This window comes from Sinohyriopsis cumingii, chromosome 10 (genome assembly GCF_028554795.1).
Source record: "Sinohyriopsis cumingii isolate HCF-2022 chromosome 10, ASM2855479v2, whole genome shotgun sequence".
Classification (NCBI taxonomy): domain Eukaryota; kingdom Metazoa; phylum Mollusca; class Bivalvia; order Unionida; family Unionidae; genus Sinohyriopsis; species Sinohyriopsis cumingii.
Genome location: NC_142970.1, coordinates 105,698,870 through 105,709,694, shown reverse-complemented (window position 1 = coordinate 105,709,694; position 10,825 = coordinate 105,698,870). Strand labels below are relative to the sequence as shown.

Sequence of the window (10,825 nt, the reverse complement as noted above, 5' to 3'; positions counted from 1 at the left end):
GCGATATGAAGTTCTAAAACTAGTGTTGATCCTAAAGAATAATGGTACCGATTCCAATATGGCCGTCACTGTTATCAACATATGATTGGATAAACACGGTGATCTTACTTAAGTTCTTTGTCTTGCAATATGGACATCGATACGCATTTGTTTTTAAAATGTCGACTAAGCCTATACAATGACTGTCTTGATGTGTATAACGAATAACATTTATAACTGCGCCTCCTGAAACAAGTCGTGTCAATATGGGTCTTTCACAACATTACAGCTTAACATGACAGTGTTTGTGAGGGTTTGTGTCTGATTTGACATTCAACATTATGTCATTAGTGGCTATGTAAAATACCCAGCAGTTTTAAATGAAAACATAAAAGAAGATCGTCAGTCACATTGGAAGACTTTTTTACGACAATGACTCTCGGTTTGAAGGTTGAGATGATGTTATTTTACTACAATTATAGCTTTGCAATAGAACAAAGTAATAACCAAAGACTTTTATTGAGGAAAGTATAAAATTATACCGGACATGCAAGATAAATGTTTGGCTTAATATTTCATGTCAATGATTACACTCTACAATTCTAATCTTAAAAACTTAAAGAACTGCAGTTTTTTCACTTGGAGCTTTATATGAAAATATACCTTACTAGACAACATGAGTAGCAAGATAGCCGGTGGGATTTCGGATTTACAACAGAACACTTTTGATGGTGATACAAATACAATGTTTAATTACTAATGACTTGAATGATAAAATAATTATGATTAATACGTGCGAACAATATCCAAATATTGGATCAATTAGCATAATCCGCACGAACAAAATATTGCAAATACAAATAAATGACCTTACACAGTACAAGGACAAAGGGTGAATAATTCACATTGTTTTCTCATCGAAACGTATTTTACTCATATGGTAAAGATGTATTTACTCAAATAGTGAAAATAACAAAACAAAGTGACAGATTTACTAGATATTTTTAGTCCTAAAACACACTGGGTATTTCAAACCCTAAAGACAAGCCCACGGCTAAATGATTACATCTATGGAGTTACACACTCCGTCACCAGCTCACCTGGCTACCAGTCACACTGGTCACTAAAACAGTCAGTGTTCCAGGTTGGCCAATCAAACAATCAGCGGTTAGCAACGCCCGATCACTTGCTACTCGACAGGCAACATTATTTACTCAGCTATACGGCTGTTATAGTTCAGCGTAACAGCTGCTATGGTTAACTTTTATGGTTAGCTCTGAAGGTGGTACCACGTCGACTCTGATCACTCTGGTCACTCTGATCAGCTATACAGTTGTAACTCCGATCACTCTGGTCAGCTGCAAATACATCTAACACCGTGTACTATGCATGGCTCGGGCTTATAAGATAAAACGTAATGACTTACGGTAAGCTACACAGATTACATTATCGGCACAATAATTACAAAGTAATACGCAATTTCAGAAATGAACCTAGCCCTGCCCGATAAGAATCCTACAGTACTAGATGTTTCTTAAATATGCAACTGCATATATTGCTAACATAAATCTCTTGCTAAGTCACACACAAGAATAGAAAATATTTGCATGATGCTACGTAAGCCGAAGCTACACATAAAATATACAAAAATAAACTTGTTACTACAATAGTTATAACTTATACACGATACATGAATAACTCATATACCTCTACAGCTGAAGATGTGCAAGTCCTTCAGGTAGAGAGCTCACTGACAAGACGTTCCAAAGTGTAAAGAAAGATTTTGACCTACGGTGAGGAATATATGCACAGACGATGCCAAAATACATCGGCTGTGCGCTTTGGGTATGCGGCATAAGATGAACTGAAATCTATGTACAATATAAAGAAATCGCCTTTGTACACAAAACACAAACCCCCGAGTACATATTTAGTAAATAAAATGATTTATACAATTCCATGACAACATGTATGTGTCATATATACAGAGATAGAACGAGATGGAGAGATATATGCTTGTATCATATAATGACACAAAATAACAAACGCAGAAGTGCAAACAATAGATTTCAAGAACGGGCAAAGTCACCAATAATAGTGATTAATATTTCCATTAAACAGTAAAATGCACTCTTAACTATACTCAAAAAAATTATTTTATTTTTATTTCAAATCTGAAATTAAAGTATCAACTGGCACAAAATATCTTGCGAGTCACCTTAACTTTCTAATAAAAGCAAAAGGAGAAACAGGTAGAGTGACAATTAGAAGGTTTAATACATAGTGTCGTGTTACCTGGAAGTTAGAAACATATTATCAAAATAGCTTGTTTTATATATGATTTATACATTAAAAAAGACGTTTCACTGCAGTATTCTTTAGGGAACTACACTAATCTGATTAGGTGTATTGCTTCGTAGTGACGATACGCTATATTACACAAACAGCGAAATGAGTATGGTAAAAGCTATGAACATAAAGTGTTTATGAAAAATCAGATATATGATATACTTCTATTATATTTTGAGGAGCAGTAGAGTGCCAGATCAAAGTTCTATTCTAATCTAAACACAATTCTCTTGGATGCACAATATGTACCATCGACCATTTCTGCTGTTACTCGACGTTCTCCGGATTGCGCAGATTTGAACGAACTATCTTTTGCTTCATCATAGGCCCACTTTGCGGTATGCTCCACATTAGAAAAGAACACAAAGGACACAGGGGCCCCACGAAAAGGGTTGCTGAAACCAATATACAGAATGTGGTTCGTTCCATCTAATCTATACTTTAATCCACCACCAACAGCAGGGGCGATGCTAGGGGATTTATTGGCAACGAGAGTAAGCCAGCTTGACCCTGGATCGAGGACGTTCTTAAATGTAGATTCAATCCTTTCTCCCGAGTCCATGTAATCCTCTTCGAGTTTCAACTTAAACGCTGTCTTATTGTCAATAAATATTTCTAAAGAGCGTGAACGCTTTGAAAATGTATTGATTGTTGTCCACTTGAGCGGGCAATCAGTCCAAGTGCGAACAGACCTCATTTCCTTTTATATCGTCTTTGAGAATATCTGAAATAAAAGACGTTCTATCAGAATCTGTGAATGCATGTACATAGATCACCCATCAACCTTGTATTTCACTGGCTGCTTCATCAGACTATTAAAACTATTCATTGGTTTGCATATACTGTCACAACCTTATATGTACAAGGTAGTCATTTTGCATATTTAAGCTCAACAATACACACACATAAACACACACTCACAAATATATATATATATATATATATATATATATATATATATATATATATATATATATATATATATATATATATATATATATATACTTTCAATTATATCATAGTTTTGAAACAAGTTCACTTTAGTGACTTTAAAAACTTTATGATGAAGACAAGGAATGCAATAGTATCTTGATTTTATTTTACAAAATTCATCAAAAATAGTGCACGTGATTTAACAGTATATCATGGTCAAACTATTCAATATGTTTAACTTACTTGAAGAAAGGTCCTCAGCAATGTTTAGTCGGAGCTCTATATTCCGTCAATTTTGCTAGTGCCATCTAATAATTTTCTCTACCTTTCAACCCTGTGTAAGTGTGCTTGTTTCAGTTGATCGATAGCAACGTGCGGGTCCCACCAGTGGAGTAAAATAGATTCACCGTGTAATCTGGTTTCTTTATAGGGGAGGCTACCTTAAGATTACACGTGTAGTTGTGTTTCTGAGATATGTTTTACCACGTGACAAGCTAGTCTTAAGGCTGATTTATAAATTCGATCAATCGCTACCTTCTGACACTCTTGTCGATTACGTTTTCTCGCCCGTCCAGTGAATTTAACGTGTCTTACCATAAATTTAAACGTCCAGTGCAATGCACCAAAACAAAAAGGCTCTTGTTAGGGCCACCCAATCTCTAGCAAATTGAGATAACAGTCATTTTACCAAACAATTTATTTTTATTTTGAGTATATGCATGCAATTGTCTTTACCAACAACAACGTCCCTATACAGTTGTGCGTTTTAATGCAACGGTATGGCACTGTGCCAGTAAACATGTTCTACCCTTGCTTGTGATATTATATGTGGTGTTTGTAAGAGTTTGTCTTAATCTTTCCCCACAAAACTCTCTCCCTAATCAAATATATGTTTGCGTTGTTTATAGTGTGTTTATAATAAAACTGTGAGATAGCTTCTTTTACGTTGGAGCAATATTAATTTTAGATGCATTGGTCTTCTATGTGATGTGCATTGTGATTTATGTAAGGGGTGTTTTCCTTCACGTCCGTGCATTAGGAATATAATGCCGCCATCAGTCAGGCATATATACGCTGTGCGTGCATTAAACAGTGATACATGTTCCATTGGAGCGAAAATGACTTTAATCCAACTAAGTAAGTAAGTAAGTAAGTAAGTAAGTAAGTAAAGCATATATTAAAGCCAGCAAGCACGTAGCGATGAAAGTAAACACTACCAGTGCGTCGCCATCTAGGCTGCCATCCAACGTAGTGAATCCCAAGCCAGCACAATGTCCATCAGGACCCTAAGTAAGGCTCAATCTAAGGGATTGGTCCTGAGACACAAGGTGAACAGCTGACTACCAGAATAGACTTGGACTGAGCGGTGAGGGTGAGACTAGACGGAACATGGACAGTAAACGTAACGAGATACAGAGAGAAGCGCTTATAACGGCTACCGACCATTCAACTACGGCTCCTGGACATCTGTTTGCCGAGACTCGCATAAGAAATAATGAACTAAGCAATGGGTGCGACGTGTCCTGCCGTGGGCCATCCATCTTGACACTCAGTGTAAACCTTGAACGTTATGTGCTGACATGTGTTGTGAGAGGTTTCCACAATAATGTTATATAATAAACAAGAACAAATACCCATATATTTGCTCATTTCACATTTTGCCTTCATTGCAAACTTAAACTATATATTTATAATACCCAATTCTTTAAACAAAACCCACCTAAATGTTAATTATAAATGGTGGCTATAATATTATATTCATAAATGTTAAAGTTATAGTAGTATAATGTTATAGTTATAAATGTTAGTTATAATGCACACCTTTGGAAAGTTAACAATTCCATCTCTTGTCAGCTCCACAGCACCATACATAGCAATTTAATTACATTACTTTCTAAGTGACATTTAAGCTGGTTTGCTGAAAACAACTTCATGACTATAAAATTCAAAATTAAATATAATATATAATCAAAATGTAAGGGGAGGCAAAATATAGAAGCACAAACATGCAATCAGATCAAAAGCATTAAGTAATGAAAATAGTAATACACATTCTATAGGACGCGTTTCGACACTTAATATAGATGTATGCTAATGCACTTGAAGACGTCTTTCAACATCGATACATATTTTAAAAGACTGCGTGAGGTGCAATAACCGTTTTTCGAACAGTACTGCTTTTCTTTATCAAGTATACATTCTAAGTACAGACTGATCGATGATTCTTAACTTTCAAAACTTGGTATCACTGAGCTTTGTTAATATTTGTTCTCTTTTTGTTTGTTTTTTATTGGTAGAGAGGACGTTCATCTTTGCCTTTAATAACCACTTGTAATGTATATAAACTGAAGTAACACAAATCAGGTTCACTAGGAGTTTAGCATATAACTCGCAATGTTTATTAACTTGGAAATTGTTTAACTATTTCAGTCACGATGTATTAGCAATTCATAGACACATCTATATGTCGGTAGTCTGTACTAGTACATACCGATATTAATCTTTCAATCTTTAGATTCTTGCTGAGATTTATTTTTGTTTCAATTTTTTGGTTAAATTTTCTTACATCAATTGTAGTTTACTAGATAATAATAATTTTAAATGTCTAAGTCAGGACATCTGTAGAAACTTCCTGGTTTGCAACATGCGTATCATTAACGCTTAAAGATGGATTTTTTAAGCCATGATATTTCTACCTTGTGTTCTTCAAAGTGAGAAGCTTCTGGCCAGAATGGTTATGAGAATGAGCAAGAACGTTTCAATAGGCGAGTAGATAGCTTAAGTCAAATGGTAACAATTGATAAAGTATTCACATTAAATCAAAAGCTTCAACATGCAATACATTAGAAAACACTTGTCTATATTTTATATTATTGCTTGAAAAACGGATTGTTTTTAAAGTCCTATTATATATTGTAGTAAGCAATATCACATAAAATCGTTTTAAGTCATATATCCTGTCTTCACAGGTGTCTGTTATAGCTATGTTAAATTCCGACAGACACGGACGGAAACTTCCTGGTTTTCAGATAAGGTATCCATGACTCTGAAAGATAGTATTTCGTATCTTGCCAGATGTACGAGTAAGTTTGGTCATGAGAGTATTCAGGCTGCTCATTAAAGAAAACTCTCATTTATATGTTCTCCTCTGTTGTGCTTTGCACAGTCTGATGTTCCTCTGAGTCCTCTAATGTTGAAACAAAATCTCACCTAAATATGTAGTTTTACATAAATCTTAGGAATTATTAATTGGAGCAAAATGTATGAGATCAGTTTTAGCTTCTTTCTTTACAAATCCAAGTTTACATGGTTTTGTTCATTTGTTAGGTTTTTAGTCTGAGTAAGTATATGTTCATAAGTGCCCTGTAAGTATACAGTGTTGTCTTAGGATTATAAATCAACTGTTCTTGCAAAATGGTAAGCACACATGATGAAGTATTTTGCTGTACCTATTTATGTTTCTGTTCTAAGGTTTTGCTGAGGATCTGTAGGACCCTCCTTTTAAAAAACATAAATAATCGCGGTTGCAATTCCCGGTACGTTCGTCCAGTTTAAACCTTTCACCACACCACTGGCCATTTATCGGTTATTTAAAACACGAAGATTTCAATGCCAAAGCAAACAAATACACGCAATACAAATCTGTATCAAAATGTAAAGAACATACAAATATAAAACGTATATCGAGTGTGATTGCATAACATCTTCCCGGGTTTTATTTTCTTTATTTATTTTCATCATTATATATATATATATATATATATATATATATATATATATATATATATATATATATATATATATATATATATATATATATAAGTGCAATATTCAGATAATCTGCATACCAAAATAAAAATTCATTAGCATACACAGGCAGATGAATTGGTAGTTAGAACAATGATTATGAACTTTGATTTATTGAGTTCTTGTTTCGGAATTGAAGGCACCTCGATTTATAAGCTTGACATCAGTACAGAGAAAGGTAAGATGAGTGTTTAAGTAAGCAAATAAAAGGATCGCGTGAATAATATAAGGGATTTTAAGTTGCAATATGGGAGTGTTGCATAACGTAAATCATGAGACAATTTGTATTTGATAACCTCTTCGAAGATATCTTCACGTGCGCACCTATATTGGCAGCAGTAAGTTTTATATTCTTATACTGTACGTTGTACCTAGCGAGTTTCATACTTGATCACGTATAATCCCTCCATATTTCAATCTATAATAAGCATAATTGTCAACTAATGAACAACGTGGTCTTATATAAGGGGTTATAGAAACATATCACCAAAACGTGTACTTAACAAAATTGTGTGTTATCACGTTTTGTACTATTGTGTCTACGTATTGAAGTTAAAAAGCCACTATCATGCAAGCTTTGATAGAGGGGCAAAAGAATACTAAAAGTTATATAAATTGTAGGATACTAGGATAATATCCAATGTATTTTCACTGACTGCGTGCAAGTATAACAAGCAAATAATACAAATCATTTGAACGTATACTTGTGTATTTCAACATCAGTTAGAAGTCGAAAGAAACCTGTTTGTTTGGTATTTATTTAAAATTGTCTGTTCTGAAAGTATAATACATTTTAGACATTTAACATTTTACGGTCAGATTGTAAAATAAATGATGTCGAACGTTATCTTGTTAAAATTGCGGCATTCTTGGAGTCATAATCAGTAGAAGGGCAAATATATTAAACACCAAAATAAAAATGAAACTAATAAACAATACGAGCATAACAATCACATTAATGTATAACATAGATTTAGTAGGACAGGCAACACACATACTTATTTTAATATTTGAAACGTCAACCTCATAGCCAGCACAGATTAGTCAAAACTATTTTATTTTTACTTTTCAAAAGCCATAACCATAGCGGATACGAGTTTCTTTAAATTTATTGTTTTACTGGATCAGAATCAAATATATTTCCGCATTAGCATGCTAACTTCCAAAAGAGAAAATAAATTTGTTTGCAAACAAAAAAACAACCTGTTACACATTTTGTTTTCCATATATAAAATTAAACAAAAACATAATTATTTCTTAAAGAATAACTAATTTCAATTTCTCAATAAAACGAAGTGAATAAGGAATTAATTTACAATTTTAATCAACTATAAATACATACCTTGGCAAGCTTACTTTAATTCGGCAGTCCTTACAAATCTACAGAAACTCGCACTAATTTCAAAAAAGCTCCTCAAGATAATAATATTAGCATTTTAACACAAGAACACACATTCATTACATTGTTTGTCCTCTTTCTTCGTTTATATCAGAATGCATTTCCTGACAAATAGGTTTTGCAAATACATAGGTTCGCAAAAATATGCCAGACAGAAGTTCACTTAATCGTCTTCATTCCTCCTCGAATTAGAGATGTAACGTGTAGGAATGATTGTCACGGGACAAAATTACAACCAGAAAAATTTGAAAGTGCAATTTCATCTGCAAAAGTTCGATGTATACTAAATGGAGTGAGATACAGTATGTAACATTACAATTGGAACAAAGAACTTGCATCGCACTCGCATTGCATAAACAGGCTGTGAATTTCTGTTTGGGATTGCAAACGTACCTGCATTGCTCTTTACAAGCATACGTAGTTTCTGCATGAAAAGAAAGTCGATAAACCAAAATTTCGAATGGTAGAAACATTTATTGATATGCTTGTAATTAAATTTCAGCATTGCATTTGTTTAAAACCTATCTGTGATATAGCAAGAAGCATATTCTCTTCATATTATTAATTAATATTAATCATCTTCACAAAAAAGTATGAATATTGAAGTAATCTTTCATTATTGGTGCGTGTGTGTAACTCTAAATATATAAGTGTGTCGGTTACTTTTTAGTATCACAAACAGCCACAAAGATGCGACGTACAGCTTGCACACAAAACAAGATTGCTAATATATATATATATATATATATATATATATATATATATATATATATATATATATATATATATATATATCAACACATTTGAAATGTGAATCAGTACATAATATCTGAGGTATGCGAACGTCAACAGTAATATGGCTTTACCATGAATTCCTAGCGTGTTTCGTTTAAATAAACGCTACTTCACTCGAAATGCCGACTTTGATATTCAGGGTCAACGATCCTGAAAACCGTTCCTTGGGTGTGCATCATTTTCGTGCGATTATGTATCAGCAATGGACAGAGAAAAGTAAGAGCATATAGCTCTCAGTTATATATTGCTCAGCGTATTGAAGATACCCACGTGACCACCCTAGATAATAACAGGAATGCCACAAAGCTTACATTCTAATAGCAGAATTGAACGCACAAAATAAATACTCAAACAATTCTTAAAACTTAGTAGAGATGCAAACCTTCCAGACACCCATATGTATGCGTGACTCTTCAATTTTTTTAAAGAAGCTAGATCAACAGCAACTAAATATGTGAACTCATAGTCCGCTGCATCACCAGGTATGCAACTGCAAATCGTATTATTAGGTGCTACACGAGCTATTCGCTAAAGTTACAAAACATGCATGTTGCATTACGATATGGTATGCAGCTATCAAATTGAATGATCAACTATGCATAATGCAATACTTAACTTGTAAGCGCACCAAAATAGAGAGTCATCTAAGTAAACAAAATAATTCGTGTGTATAATTTCAACTGTATACTTTTCATCTGGCTTTGCGTTCCTCTCTGTGTCACTTTTTTCATGAGTAAAACATTTGATGGATGAACAGGGTTATATGCTAGTCCCTTAACATTTACATTGCACCAGGCTACAAATTATCTAAAGGAAATTCACTTATATTACCTCTTTTAGGTAAATTTGCCAATAGTTGAGGTCACAATGATCATCTCCAGGCTAGATTATAAACGATTCCAACTATTTAATTTGCGCAGCCATAGTTAATAGAAGGATGTGTAATGAACTGTTAAAGCAGCATGAACTTTTAATGCAGCATGGGTATATATTGAAATGTCTTTATGTATTTATATATCTGTTACAGTTTCTCCATTCTGTAATTTTATTTGCGATTAAAACGTATTGACAAAGACGAGAATGTAACTATGCAAAATAACAACTTTATAATGGACCTGTTTCGTTCACGTCCTCGCTTTTCGAATGACTACCAATATATTTGGGACGAAACACTACATTAGTCACAGATAGTTCTTTTCCTTGCTACTGATTTCAACATTCATCGTCATATTATGGTATTAATATATGTTCAGTTAAGCAGCCGCATCTCTTTGAAATTTTAATAGCTGAATCTTAATAAGTATCATGGCTAACTTTGAACTTTAAACTGATAGTTTGGTGTGTACTATATGTTATCTCCTTTTTGGGTCTTTATGTTTTAAATAAGAACACATCTGAATTTCATTTGTGAAAGCAGATCTTGTATGTATGAAAGTTTAAAAAAAAGGAAGGAGGAACATTCTATATTTTCGAAAGGAGCACATCCATATTAATGAACAATAGTTATTACGTATTAGATAATGTTTATTAGTTTTTATTTACTATGTATACTTTATATACTGT

General features: G+C 33.5%; 1 long non-coding RNA gene across 1 annotated transcript; it reads right to left on the bottom strand.

The window, feature by feature from the left end:
- Positions 1–702: 702 nt before the first annotated feature.
- On the bottom strand, positions 703–3,654 carry LOC149790771 (uncharacterized). Its single transcript, XR_016423645.1, has 2 exons — positions 3,505–3,654; positions 703–3,052 (listed from the first exon to the last, which is right to left on the bottom strand). It is a non-coding gene; the product is annotated as an uncharacterized LOC149790771 (long non-coding RNA).
- Between the last annotated feature and the right edge of the window lie 7,171 nt (positions 3,655–10,825).